General features: G+C 37.2%; 1 protein-coding gene and 1 long non-coding RNA gene across 8 annotated transcripts in view; both read right to left on the bottom strand.

Moving 5' to 3' along the window:
• Positions 1-652, bottom strand: part of LOC122082652 (phospholipase D delta-like) — a 56,319-nt gene extending 55,667 nt beyond the window's left edge. For 5 of the 7 annotated variants that reach the window (XM_042650375.1, XM_042650365.1, XM_042650392.1 and 2 more), the window contains exon 1: positions 295-535. The gene's annotated coding sequence lies outside the window, so the exon portion shown is untranslated. Of the gene's footprint in view, positions 1-294 lie in introns of all 7 variants that reach the window. The other 2 variants (XM_042650352.1, XM_042650358.1) reach the window with 2 other exon arrangements.
• A 2,463-nt stretch (positions 653-3,115) lies between these two features.
• LOC122086712 lies at positions 3,116-4,300 on the bottom strand. Its single transcript, XR_006142528.1, has 2 exons — positions 4,200-4,300; positions 3,116-3,445 (listed from the first exon to the last, which is right to left on the bottom strand). It is a non-coding gene; the product is annotated as an uncharacterized LOC122086712 (long non-coding RNA).
• Between the last annotated feature and the right edge of the window lie 6,845 nt (positions 4,301-11,145).

Here is an 11,145-nt window from a genome sequence, read left to right as displayed (position 1 = left end):
GAATAGATAGATCCCATTAAATTTCTCAAGGCAAAAGGGGGGATGAAAAAAAAAATGGGTAAAGAAGAATTCTTCAAAACAATCAAATTGTCACACCCATTTACCACATCATCGATTAAAACAACCAGAGACATCAAACGACAGGAATAACGAAATTATCACTTAAACCCTCATCAGGAATCAAACCATGGTAATTCAAACCAATGCCAAGCCGAAAACACCAAAAAATATAACAAGATACAGAATTTATCAAGAACTCACAATAAGGTGAGAAAATAGAACTAAGTAACTCACCCGAGTAAGAGAAACGACCAATTGAAGCATTAGAAGCCGAGCTGGTAGGGTTAGAAGGAGAGGAGAAAGGACTTGAACTTGAGCTGCACTTGCTTAAAAAGGGAGACAAAGCCCTAAGAAATAAAACGACAAGGACGTGAGCTGTAAGGGATTGAGAAGGAGAAGGTTGAGGGCCTGAGAGTCCCTCACCGTCTCTCTTGTTTATCCATAACAGAACCATTGCGACAATGATCGATGAAGCGGTTACCTCGCCGAAGCAAGCGCGGGAATGCCATTTTGTGAATGGGATTTCATTGTCATTATATGAGATGGTGAGGGCTGTTATAGTCTAATTGTGCCATGAGACCAACAACACCCTAATTCGACCGTTAATGACTTGTTAATAGGTCGATCAACAGAATGGGCCTGACAGATGGCCGGTTTTTGCTTTAGGCCCCTGAACCCAAGATTCGAGTGTAGTCACTCATAGGTTAATTTATAAAGTTTTGAATTTAAAGAAAGAAATAGACACATAAGGCTATATCATGATACCAAATGGTATTTTAATACATAATGATAACGTAATCATTTTGTAACATATTGATCAAAATCTGAAAATAGTCTCTTCTGCGTAGAGGAGGGTAACATTGTGTACAACTTGCCCCTCCTAGACCCACAACAATGGGAGAGAAAATTTGATAGATTATTACTACTACCGTCACAATATCTACATCATTTTCCCCACATATGAGATGGCTATATTATTCAATCTGAATTCCAATTAGTCAACCTAGATTTATTCCTAAAAAAATTAAAAAATAAACAATTACTCCACAGTAAAAGAATGGACTGTTTGAAACTTCAATTCTTTCTATCAAATAAAAAAGTTCAAATCTGAATTCGGTTCCATTTTTTATTTTTATTTATTTTTCTATTTTTTGGGCAGGGAGTTTAAGTTTTCTTCATTGTCTCACATTAAGATAAATTAAAATTTCCAGATGGCCCTAAATATTTGTTACATTATGGGTATTAAATTCCTTGGATATATTCATCTGCTTTATTCATCTTAGCCAGATCTAGATCTTCTCCAACTGGTTGGACATCCAGTGAGACATTCGACGGATAAGAGGACTTGGACATGCATGACACCCCCAAGCCCTCCAGGCTGTCGGATGCCTCATTGGGCATCCCAGCGATTGGAGAGGATATTTTAACTCTTATTCATTAGATAAGTTTCAGCATATCAAACTCTCTCATAGAAATATAAAGTCTCTAAATTGATTGAAAAGTCAACATAGCAACTTAATTTGTTTTTTTTTTTTTTTTTTGGTTAGAAATATTTGTTCAATTTCTAAAAATACAAAGGTGAAAGTATAGTACATGATTGGTGTTGTATTTATTTCAAATGAATATTCTCTTTCAAAAGGTTCTGATTGTTGTATTTCCCAAAAGGTTTGAAACTACGACCTCTCGAATGTTGTTTCTAGTAAAACAAAGGATTGAGAATTCTTTAATCCTACATTACTTATGGAAAAGAGTAGAGTGAGGCTTATATCGTATAGAGCAAAAAGAAGCCGGAAACAGCATGGCCCTTGTTTCCAGACACAGAAGTGGTGAAATGATGACCCTGCCTTTAATAAAATGTGAAAACCCCACCCATGTTGATACTTCCGCATGAACTCCCATTGGCCCTCCCTCATGTTGGCATAAGGGTCACGTTCGCTTTTAGGGACCTCTCTTTCTATTGTATAATAAGAATTACAAGGGTAGCTAAGGTTCCATAAAATGAAAATGAAGACTCAGTATGCTCTCTTGTCTCTGTTTTGGGGGGGGTGTTCAGGGTTTATTTTTACATACACCTGCATGAGCTGAGCCGTGTTATGGTGAGGCTAGACAAGGCTTTGGTGTGTGAAGTTTCTATTTGCTTGTAGTCGGAATTGTTTCTTAATATTCTTTCACCAACCTTAGGTGAAGTTGTTTCAATATCTGTTGTTATTTCCCCGATGTCAACTATTGAGTGTTGAGTGTTGAATGTTGAGTGTTGGTCCGAGTGTGTTCTATGTCAGGGTTCATCAGGAGCATTTTCTAACATGCAATACAATTTGTTCGATAATGAATGAGGTTTTACCAGCGTAGATGAGCATCACTTGATACATATATAGCCGGTGTTGGCAATCTTGCGTTGCACGCCATCCAGAATGCAAGCATTTGATGATTGTAACTAGTTTTATGCGTCTTCTCTCTTAGATAGACACATATATTTGGTCCTTAATGAAAATCAAAGGAACATCTCTTTCATAGAGGATGTCGTGGACAGTTTAGAGTATCATCCCAAGAGTTCTACACACAATCTCTCTTAGCCTAACGTCTCCAACTAGGACTGTGTCTAGGACTCTAGGTAAGAATATTAGGAGTTAATGCCGTTTTGCTTGGATTATAAGGTGTTGCTTAGCGAATGATAATTAACTTTTCAGGCTCATTTGCTTGCTGATCATGCTTAGATTAGGAAGTTCTTTTGGTTGGAAGAGGGTTTTCCTCCCTTAATTAATAAATGCTTGTAGAATGCTCTCTATATTTCTGTATTTTCCATTGGGTAAAAGGAAGGGAAGGGAAAAGGGAAGTTAAATCAGTTTTGTACTTGGGCATAGATTCATGTGAGTTAATGACTAAAAATTTTCACTACTTAATTATCGATATTTGATTTCACTTTCCTTCTCTTTATTTGCCTCCCAATCAAAGTCTTACTAATAGTATCTTTCTACCGAGGTGGTGGAAAGCTAGCCCAGTCTGGGTAACTCAGTCATTTGAGTCGACCAGATCGAAATTCACTATAGAAACTCAATTGATTAGGCCATTATTAACCCTTTCCACTAAGAAGAAAGAAAACACATATCACATACGCAGCCAAGAGAAATCATAAGATAATTACACTTTTGTTGGAACAATTGAAAGTTGGACCTCATGAACTACTTCACTTCTTCAACAAACGTAAAAGCTCAACAATTGTAATAGCAAACACATTGATAGTGCTCTCTAACATTGGCCAGACACATTCCATTTCCATTCTTTTGCTGAAGGCAGAGTTGCTTGCAAGATGGGAGACTACAGCCACCAGAGTCCATGACTTCGAGGCACCTTCCAATGTCTCCAACCTCTTTCCCCATAATCTTCACTGCTAACGACCGAAAAAAAAAAAAAAAAAAAAGGTGTAATCTTAGAAAACCCTAAAAGGTGGTTTCTAAGATATATGATAATTTTTGTTTGACAATCAAGAAAGGGTGCTCCATGGTAGTAATCGTAGCACCCCAAGCTGAAGCTCCCCATATGGCAAGCGGCACTTCCATAGGATCAACAAACGACAGTGGGGCATGCCGACTCGAACCCGCAACCAAATGACTCAAGTTACAACCCACAATCAGCCGACTCAAGTTGTGAGGGGGCAAGGGCTTCCTTCCACTAGGATACCAACCCCATTGGCAAGATATATGATAATCACAATCAATGATGTGCCATAGCTATCCACTTAGACATTAAGCTAATCATAGAAAACCATAGTTTTCAGGTATTGAACCTGATTACAACCCAAGTTGAATTGGGTTATTCTTAATGCTCGACTTACTATGACCCAACCAGGCTCAACCTGCCAAACAACAGATAAAATATAGGGTTTTGATTCAAATTTATGTACTTTAGCCCTTGTCTTCAACTCCACCCACTTCTAGTATTATGGGTTGGGTTAGTCTGGATTTGTTTCATACCGGATAGATCAGCTGGCTATTCCAAAAGATCCTAGCCATACCTGAACCAGAACCCAACAAATAGCCACCCCTATCATTTAACACACAAGCTGAGGCTTTGGAAAAAATGCCATCACAAACCCCTGAACTTGCATAAGAAGATAGACAAGTAAAATAATATATCAGTACCTGAGGAGACAAGCAGCAGAATAAAGATGCAGTACCCCAAGTAGTAAAGCTTCATTTTCAATGCCTATATTTCATGTGTACCTTCTTGCCTTCAACTCTTTTAGATATATATAGTGAACACTTTGTGCTCAACTTGGCAATAGCACATAATATTAACTCTATATCAATAGCAAGTTGGATTTGTTATATTTCTTAGTGGAAGCATACACGTTACCATTAATTAAAGTACAGATAGACATGAATAAGAAAAACCCACTACTGGTGGCTTACACTAAAAATGAATCTGATCAGGCAATGAAGGAATTAGGTTTCTGCCTCAATTAACTGGAATATTAATCATCGCTTTAGAGAGCTGAACACAATGGCAGACATGTTGACAAAAAATGAATGCTCACCTTCAGGATTCTTTTTCCTGGGAGTCTAGTCCATCATATGCTTGATTTAAAATTACATGGGATGGTCTAAATAGATCTAGATACAGATTTGACTAAAAGGTCATCTTTAGTTTAGATGTGATTGTGCTTTCTTGCTTTATAGTGTCGGTTGATGGCAATGTCGAAGATTCTTGTGTTAATTTCCTCTCTGCTGATGTCAAAAGGTGGGATGAGGAATCACTTTTGTTTCTTTCGTCTAGGTATACCTTATAATCTTGCACACGTTTTATTATTTATTTTTGAATATATTCTTTGCTCATCCATGGTAGAAAGAAAAAAAAAAACACTTTGATAGCCTAAATAAACTCCAGCACTAAAGGTGAAGGAAAACTTGCATATTAATAGACAAAATTATGCACCATAAGCTACTTGATGGAGAAGAAATTACTAAGCTCCTCACAACCATTTTCCAACTTGATTTGATATGGTACGACGATAAAGATTATGACTAAAGTTAAATGGGAAAAGTAGTGGTGAAAACTAATATTTTTCCTGCTTGCAATCTTTCATAGTTTGGACAACTCCAAAACGCCTCAAATTTGATTTTCCTTCTCACCCATGTATATATATTTTAATTAATTTAAGGGAAAGGGTTGGTTGTGTCTAGCATTGTGATTGGGCATGTCGCTAGCTTACTGAAAACTGGTGGCATACTTATCCTCTCCCATATATCATACTATCATACGATCATACTATCATACTATTATAAGAGTGCATGTACTCATGTGTTGTGGCTAACATTTCACTTGACTACTTTACCCCTCTTACTTATTTAAATCCCTTAACATTTTTGTTATCTTTTTTGTCAATCTTTTTTACTTTTCCGATTTGGTTGGTACCTTCTATATATTTTAATATTTTTAAATATTCTTTAAAAATCACTTAAATCTCTTTCCTTATCTCTCTCTTTCTCACTTTCCATTTTCTTTTGCAATAAGCCTTTCCCTCCTCTCTCACGTTCCTCTCTTTCCCTCTTTTTAAAATATCTTTTAGAATTTATTTTAAAAAAAATCTATAATTTAGGTATTTTTTTTCTACCAAAATCTTATTAGTTACCTTACCAATCAAAATTCCTCACCGTCCTCTCTCTCACCTTTCTCTCTTTTTCTCTATTTAAAAGATATTTTATGATTTTCTTTCTCTAATCTCCACTGTCTCCTACTCTCTCCCTTCCTATCCTTTCTTTCTCTATCAATTCCCCTCCTATAGCATGTTAACGGCAGACCAAACTAGGACTCGAACTGGGTCAGAGGGACAAGAGGGTATGTTGCACCGGAGTGGCATCAGAACTTGCCTATAACAGTTAAAGCAGATGCCTGCAGTTATGTGGTCATGTTTTTGGAGATAATATGTCGTAAAAGGGGAATTGATTACTCAGATCAATTGCTAAAGTATGGTTTGATAGATAGCCCAAGGCCTTTATGGGGTTGGAGCAATGAAGACACCGAGATTGACTGTCTATTGTTCTCCTTTTCTAAAGCATTTACAATGATGAAGATGCCCTTGATAATCCTAATACAATTGACTATTCCAATAGTTGAAGAGACACGATGGTCTAAAGGATATGTTGTATTGTTAGAATTTATATTTATTTTATTATAATTAAGTTTCAAAATGAGGTTTTTCTTTTATGTGTTTTATGACTTGTAATGGTGTGGGACCCTTAGGGTCAAGGTAGTGGAAAATGGTCAATAACACCCTATGGGAGCCCTAAATTCCATTCATGGCCATTACCATGAGTGGAGAGGTGGGCAAAGAAAATTGATTGGGATTAATTTTATTTATGAAATTAATTCTTAATTCATGCTATAGGTTATTGCCAAATGGAGGTAAATGGTCCATGTCATTATGTGGGTACCATAAAGTCCATTCATGGTCACTACCATGAGTGGGGAGGTGGGCTAGAAAATGGTCAATAATACCCTATGAGGGGTCTAAATTTCATTCATGGCCATTATCATGAGTGGGGAGGTGGGCTAAGGAATTGATTGGGATTAATTCAATTTATTGAATTAATTTTCAATTCATGTCCAGATGACATTATTCTCCAATTAACTTGCCATTAGTTGAACGTTCCTCTTGGGGAATCTAAGAGGGTGCAAGGATTGGTTTTTGGTCTATATAAATCTAACCAAATACCTTGTAGAGACATACATATTCACACATTGATACTCCATCTATTTCTACTCTTTGTAACCATACAAGTTTTTCCTCTTTCTTCTATTTTCTCTAAGTCTTTTGTAAGGTTAGAAGAGGTTGTTGTGCTGTAGCTTTTTGCTCCTAGAAGGGATTAGAAGAACTATCTCATCTTCTAGTGGAAGGTTATTTTATCTTGGAGGTAGAGATGCAGAACAACTCTTGACAGTAGAGGGCATTAATTACCTTAAAGGCAGCACTACAAGTGTGACTCAACCTCAATTTTGTTTGAAGATTCTTCAGTTGTTGTGGCTGTGATTCAACATCTATTTCAAGCTTGTCCTCATCTCATTTCAGTCAAGGATCAATACTACAACATCATAGTAGTTTCTACTGCAAAAGCTTTGTATTGCAATTTGTTTTATTTTTGTAAGAAATTGTAATACAATTACCCAACAAGTTTAAGGTAATTGATAGTTGTAAGATCCCATGGTTGATCTTGGAGATGCAAGCCTCAACAGAGGTAATGACTCCCACAACAATGATGGTCTTTCAATCACTATCATAGGTGATGCTTCAAACAACAATGTCGTTGATGAAACTATCAACGTAGGAGATCCTTCAAACATCAATGTTGAAGAAACAATCAACAACCAAGGAGGTAGGGTTTATATTAGCCACAATGGTAAGGGGATTCCTCATTTACCCACCATTGATTCAATTCTCATTAATGTTATCCCGTCGGTAAATGATCTTATCCCGGATTTGGGTAAGATGAGCATTGTCACTGAATTTGAAAAAATTAAGCAATATGGAGGTCAAAACTTCAAACAGTGGAGGCAAATGATGTTGTTTACATTAGCACAAATTGGGGTAGTATTTGCCTTGACTGAACCCATGTCGGAAAAAAGCAATGATCCTGTAAAGGAGGGCAAAAGGGTGACTTGGATTCAAGCGGATTACCAATGTAAAAATTGGATCTTAAATGCATTATCCAATGACTTATACCATGTGTATAGTTCATTGGAATATGCATATTCGATTTGGAATGCTTTGGTAAATAAGTACTCTCTTGAGGATGCTGGCTCAAAGAAGTACTTGGTGGCTAACTTTCTAAATTTTACTATGAAAGATAGTGACACCATTTCAAAATAAATTGATCAATTTCAAATCTTGGTTGGAAAGCTAGTAAAGGAAAAAATGGTTCTACCAGATGAATTTGTGACCAGTGCCTTAATTGAAAAGCTTCCATCTTCTTGAGATGTTTTCAAGTTGTCAATGAAACACAAGAAGACAGAGTTGACCTTGGACCAGTTGGTTGTAAGGATCAAAATTGAGGAAAATAACTGAAATAAAGATAAGGGTGAAAAAGACCTTGGGGAGAAACGCTTAAAAACGAACTTGATAGAAACCAACAAACATGACAAGAAAAGGAAGAACCGTCAATACAATGATGAGCATTCTTTTAAGAAGAAGAAACTCACTTGTTATGTGTGCGGTAAGCCAAGTCACTTCAAGAAAGATTACCGATTCAAGAAGAAAAAAATCTGAAAATGTGAACCTAGTTGAAGATAACGTATTTATAGCTATGGTCACAGAAGTAAATTTGGTTGAAAAATCAAAAGATTGGGTATTGGATACCGGTGCTACAAGACACATTTGTGGTGATCTAAAGATGTTCTCTTCTTATTCCATGAGTATGGGAGATGAAAATGTATCTATGGGAAATTTTCAAAGTGCCCCTATTATGGGGAAAGGAAAGGTAGTGTTGAAGCTCACTTCAGGGAAGACTATGGTTCTCACCAATGTCCTCCATGTGCCAGACATTAAGCGTAATTTAATTTTAGTTCATTTGCTTAATAAAGTATGAATGAAATTAGCTTTTGAGAGTAATAAGACGGTTATCACTAGGAACAATATATTTGTGGGGAAGAGATACCTTAGTGAGGGGTTATTTATACTAAGCATCAAAAATATTGTAATTGAGAAAACTAGTACTTCTTCTGTTTACATTGTTGTCCCTGCTAATTCTTTTAATTTGTGGCATGGTAGGTTGGGTCATAGTAGTGTGAAGTATATCACCAAACCATGCAAGTTAGACATGATCACCAATAAGGTGGAACCCCCTGTGAACAAATGTACAACTTGTGTAGAGACAAAGTTAACCAAAAAGCCTCATAAAACAGTGGATAGAAAGAGTGATCTATTGGAATTGATCCAAAGTGACTTGAGTGACTATAAGTCATATGAGTCTAGGGGAGGAAACAACTATGTCATAACCTTCGTAGATGACCACTCTAGGTATACCATGATTTATTTACTCAAATCAAAGGATGAGGCCGGAAAGACATTTATATCTTACAAAACGGAAGTTGAAAATCAACTTGACAAGAAGGTTAAAAGACTTAGAACCGATAAAGGGACTGAGTATTTTAACATTAAAAAGTTTTGTAAGGAAAATATAATTATCCATGAAACAATCCCTTCATACCAACCAGAATCCAACGGGGTTGCCGAAAGAAAAAATAGATCTTTTAAAGAGATGATGAACTCTATGTTATTGAGTTCAAGTGTACCACTTAATATGTGGGGGGAAGCCAAGCTAACGGCATGTAATCTATCAAATAGAATCCCACATAACATGACTAGTATGATACCATTTGAGAAATGGTTTGGAAGAAAACCAAGTCTAAAGCACTTACGGATTTGGGACTGTTTGACTAAGGTATTATTATCGGATACCAAGAAAATAAAATTGGGACCAAAAACATATGATTGTGTGTTTTTGGGGTATACTACTAATAGTATAGCATACCGGTTCATGGTGATTAAAGCCATGGATGATGTTATTGAAACAAATAGCATCATAGAATTAAGGGATGTTGAGTTCTTTGAAAACATTTTTCCCTTTAAGTTCAACTTACCTACAAATAAGGATAGTCAATTGACTTATGGGGAAATTGAGTTAAATGAAAGGGTTACCAATCAAGAATTGGGTAATGGTAATAGTAGTCAACCAAGGATGAGCAAACGACTCAAAAGACTCAAATATTCGAATGATGAGTGGCTTGTCTATTTAGTAGATAAGGATCCTCTTACATAAAAAAAGGCAATTACATCATCAGATGTCGTTTTTTGGAATGAGGCAATCAAGAGTGAACTAGATTCAATCTTGGAGAATACTACTTGGGAATTGGTAAATTTACCAATTGGTACCAAAACTTTGGAAACCAAGTGGATATTTCGAAAGAAACTAAAAAGTGATGGGTCACTTGATTGTTTTAAGTCTAGACTTATAGTCAAGGGGTTTAGACAAAAGCCTAACATTGATTACTTTGACATATTTACCCCAGTCCCTAGAATTGCCACAGTAAGGGTTATGTTAGCAATGGCGTCAATACATAACCTGGTCATCCATCAAATGGATGTGAAAACAGAATTTTTAAAGGGTAATTTACAACGCCACCCCCTGGAGAATGCTAGTATTATAGGAACACCCCCTCTCTTTCACCAAATTAGACTCAGACCCCCTACCGTCAGTCTCTGTTAAATGAGGATTTAAAATGACGATTTTACCCTTTTAACTAAAACACATTAGCTAATCATACTTTACCTTAACCCAACAATACCCCTCACCTTCACTCATCTTCACCCGTGGATTTCAGAGCCTCCTCCATCCCTGCGTGGTGCTGGTGGTACTTCTTCGTGTGCAACCGTCGGTGCCGCTGCAAACCCATCCACAATAAAACGCCTCTCTTTCTATCCTCTTTCCTTGACTTCAGTTGCTCACTCCAAGCCGACCCTTTCATCCATTTTATCTCTTTGAAAGAAACCCAAAATCCATGGGGATCATCGCTCGGAGAACGTTGCGAAACATAGCACCATTGATCTTGCATTTGGCTGATTCGATGCCCCAATTAACCCAAGAGATGTAGAAGATGTAGGTAACGTCGGTGATATGGGAAAGCTTGACGATGGTTTTGTCGGCATGGGAGACATCGCATTAGATGTAGTCAATAGGGTGGTCAACATTCCAGGAGGGTGGGGTGACAGGCTATGCCGTAGACCTTCCAGGGACCGCCAGGGGTGTACGGGAGGGGAAGAATCTAAGCCAACTAGCTATTGCCGATGATACCGATGATGCCGATGACCGATCCCACGCTCTCGTAAAGTCCCTTGAAGAAGAAGAAAACCCAAATTAATGAAAGAAAATGAAATTGCCTGAGTAGCGCTGATCGCTCCAACCCACCACCATTGTTCAAATAATTCTTCTGCAATTGATTTATCAAAGCCCCTTATCCCCAGCAACCATGTCTGTCCTCCCAACCACTGTAGAATTAATGGATTCTGCTGTTTGTAATGGCAATCCCGTGTAG

Source organism: Macadamia integrifolia, chromosome 1, assembly GCF_013358625.1.
Source record: "Macadamia integrifolia cultivar HAES 741 chromosome 1, SCU_Mint_v3, whole genome shotgun sequence".
NCBI classification, from domain to species: Eukaryota; Viridiplantae; Streptophyta; class Magnoliopsida; order Proteales; family Proteaceae; genus Macadamia; species Macadamia integrifolia.
Note: the sequence above shows the minus strand (reverse complement) of the source record. Positions and strands in the feature narration are given on the sequence as shown.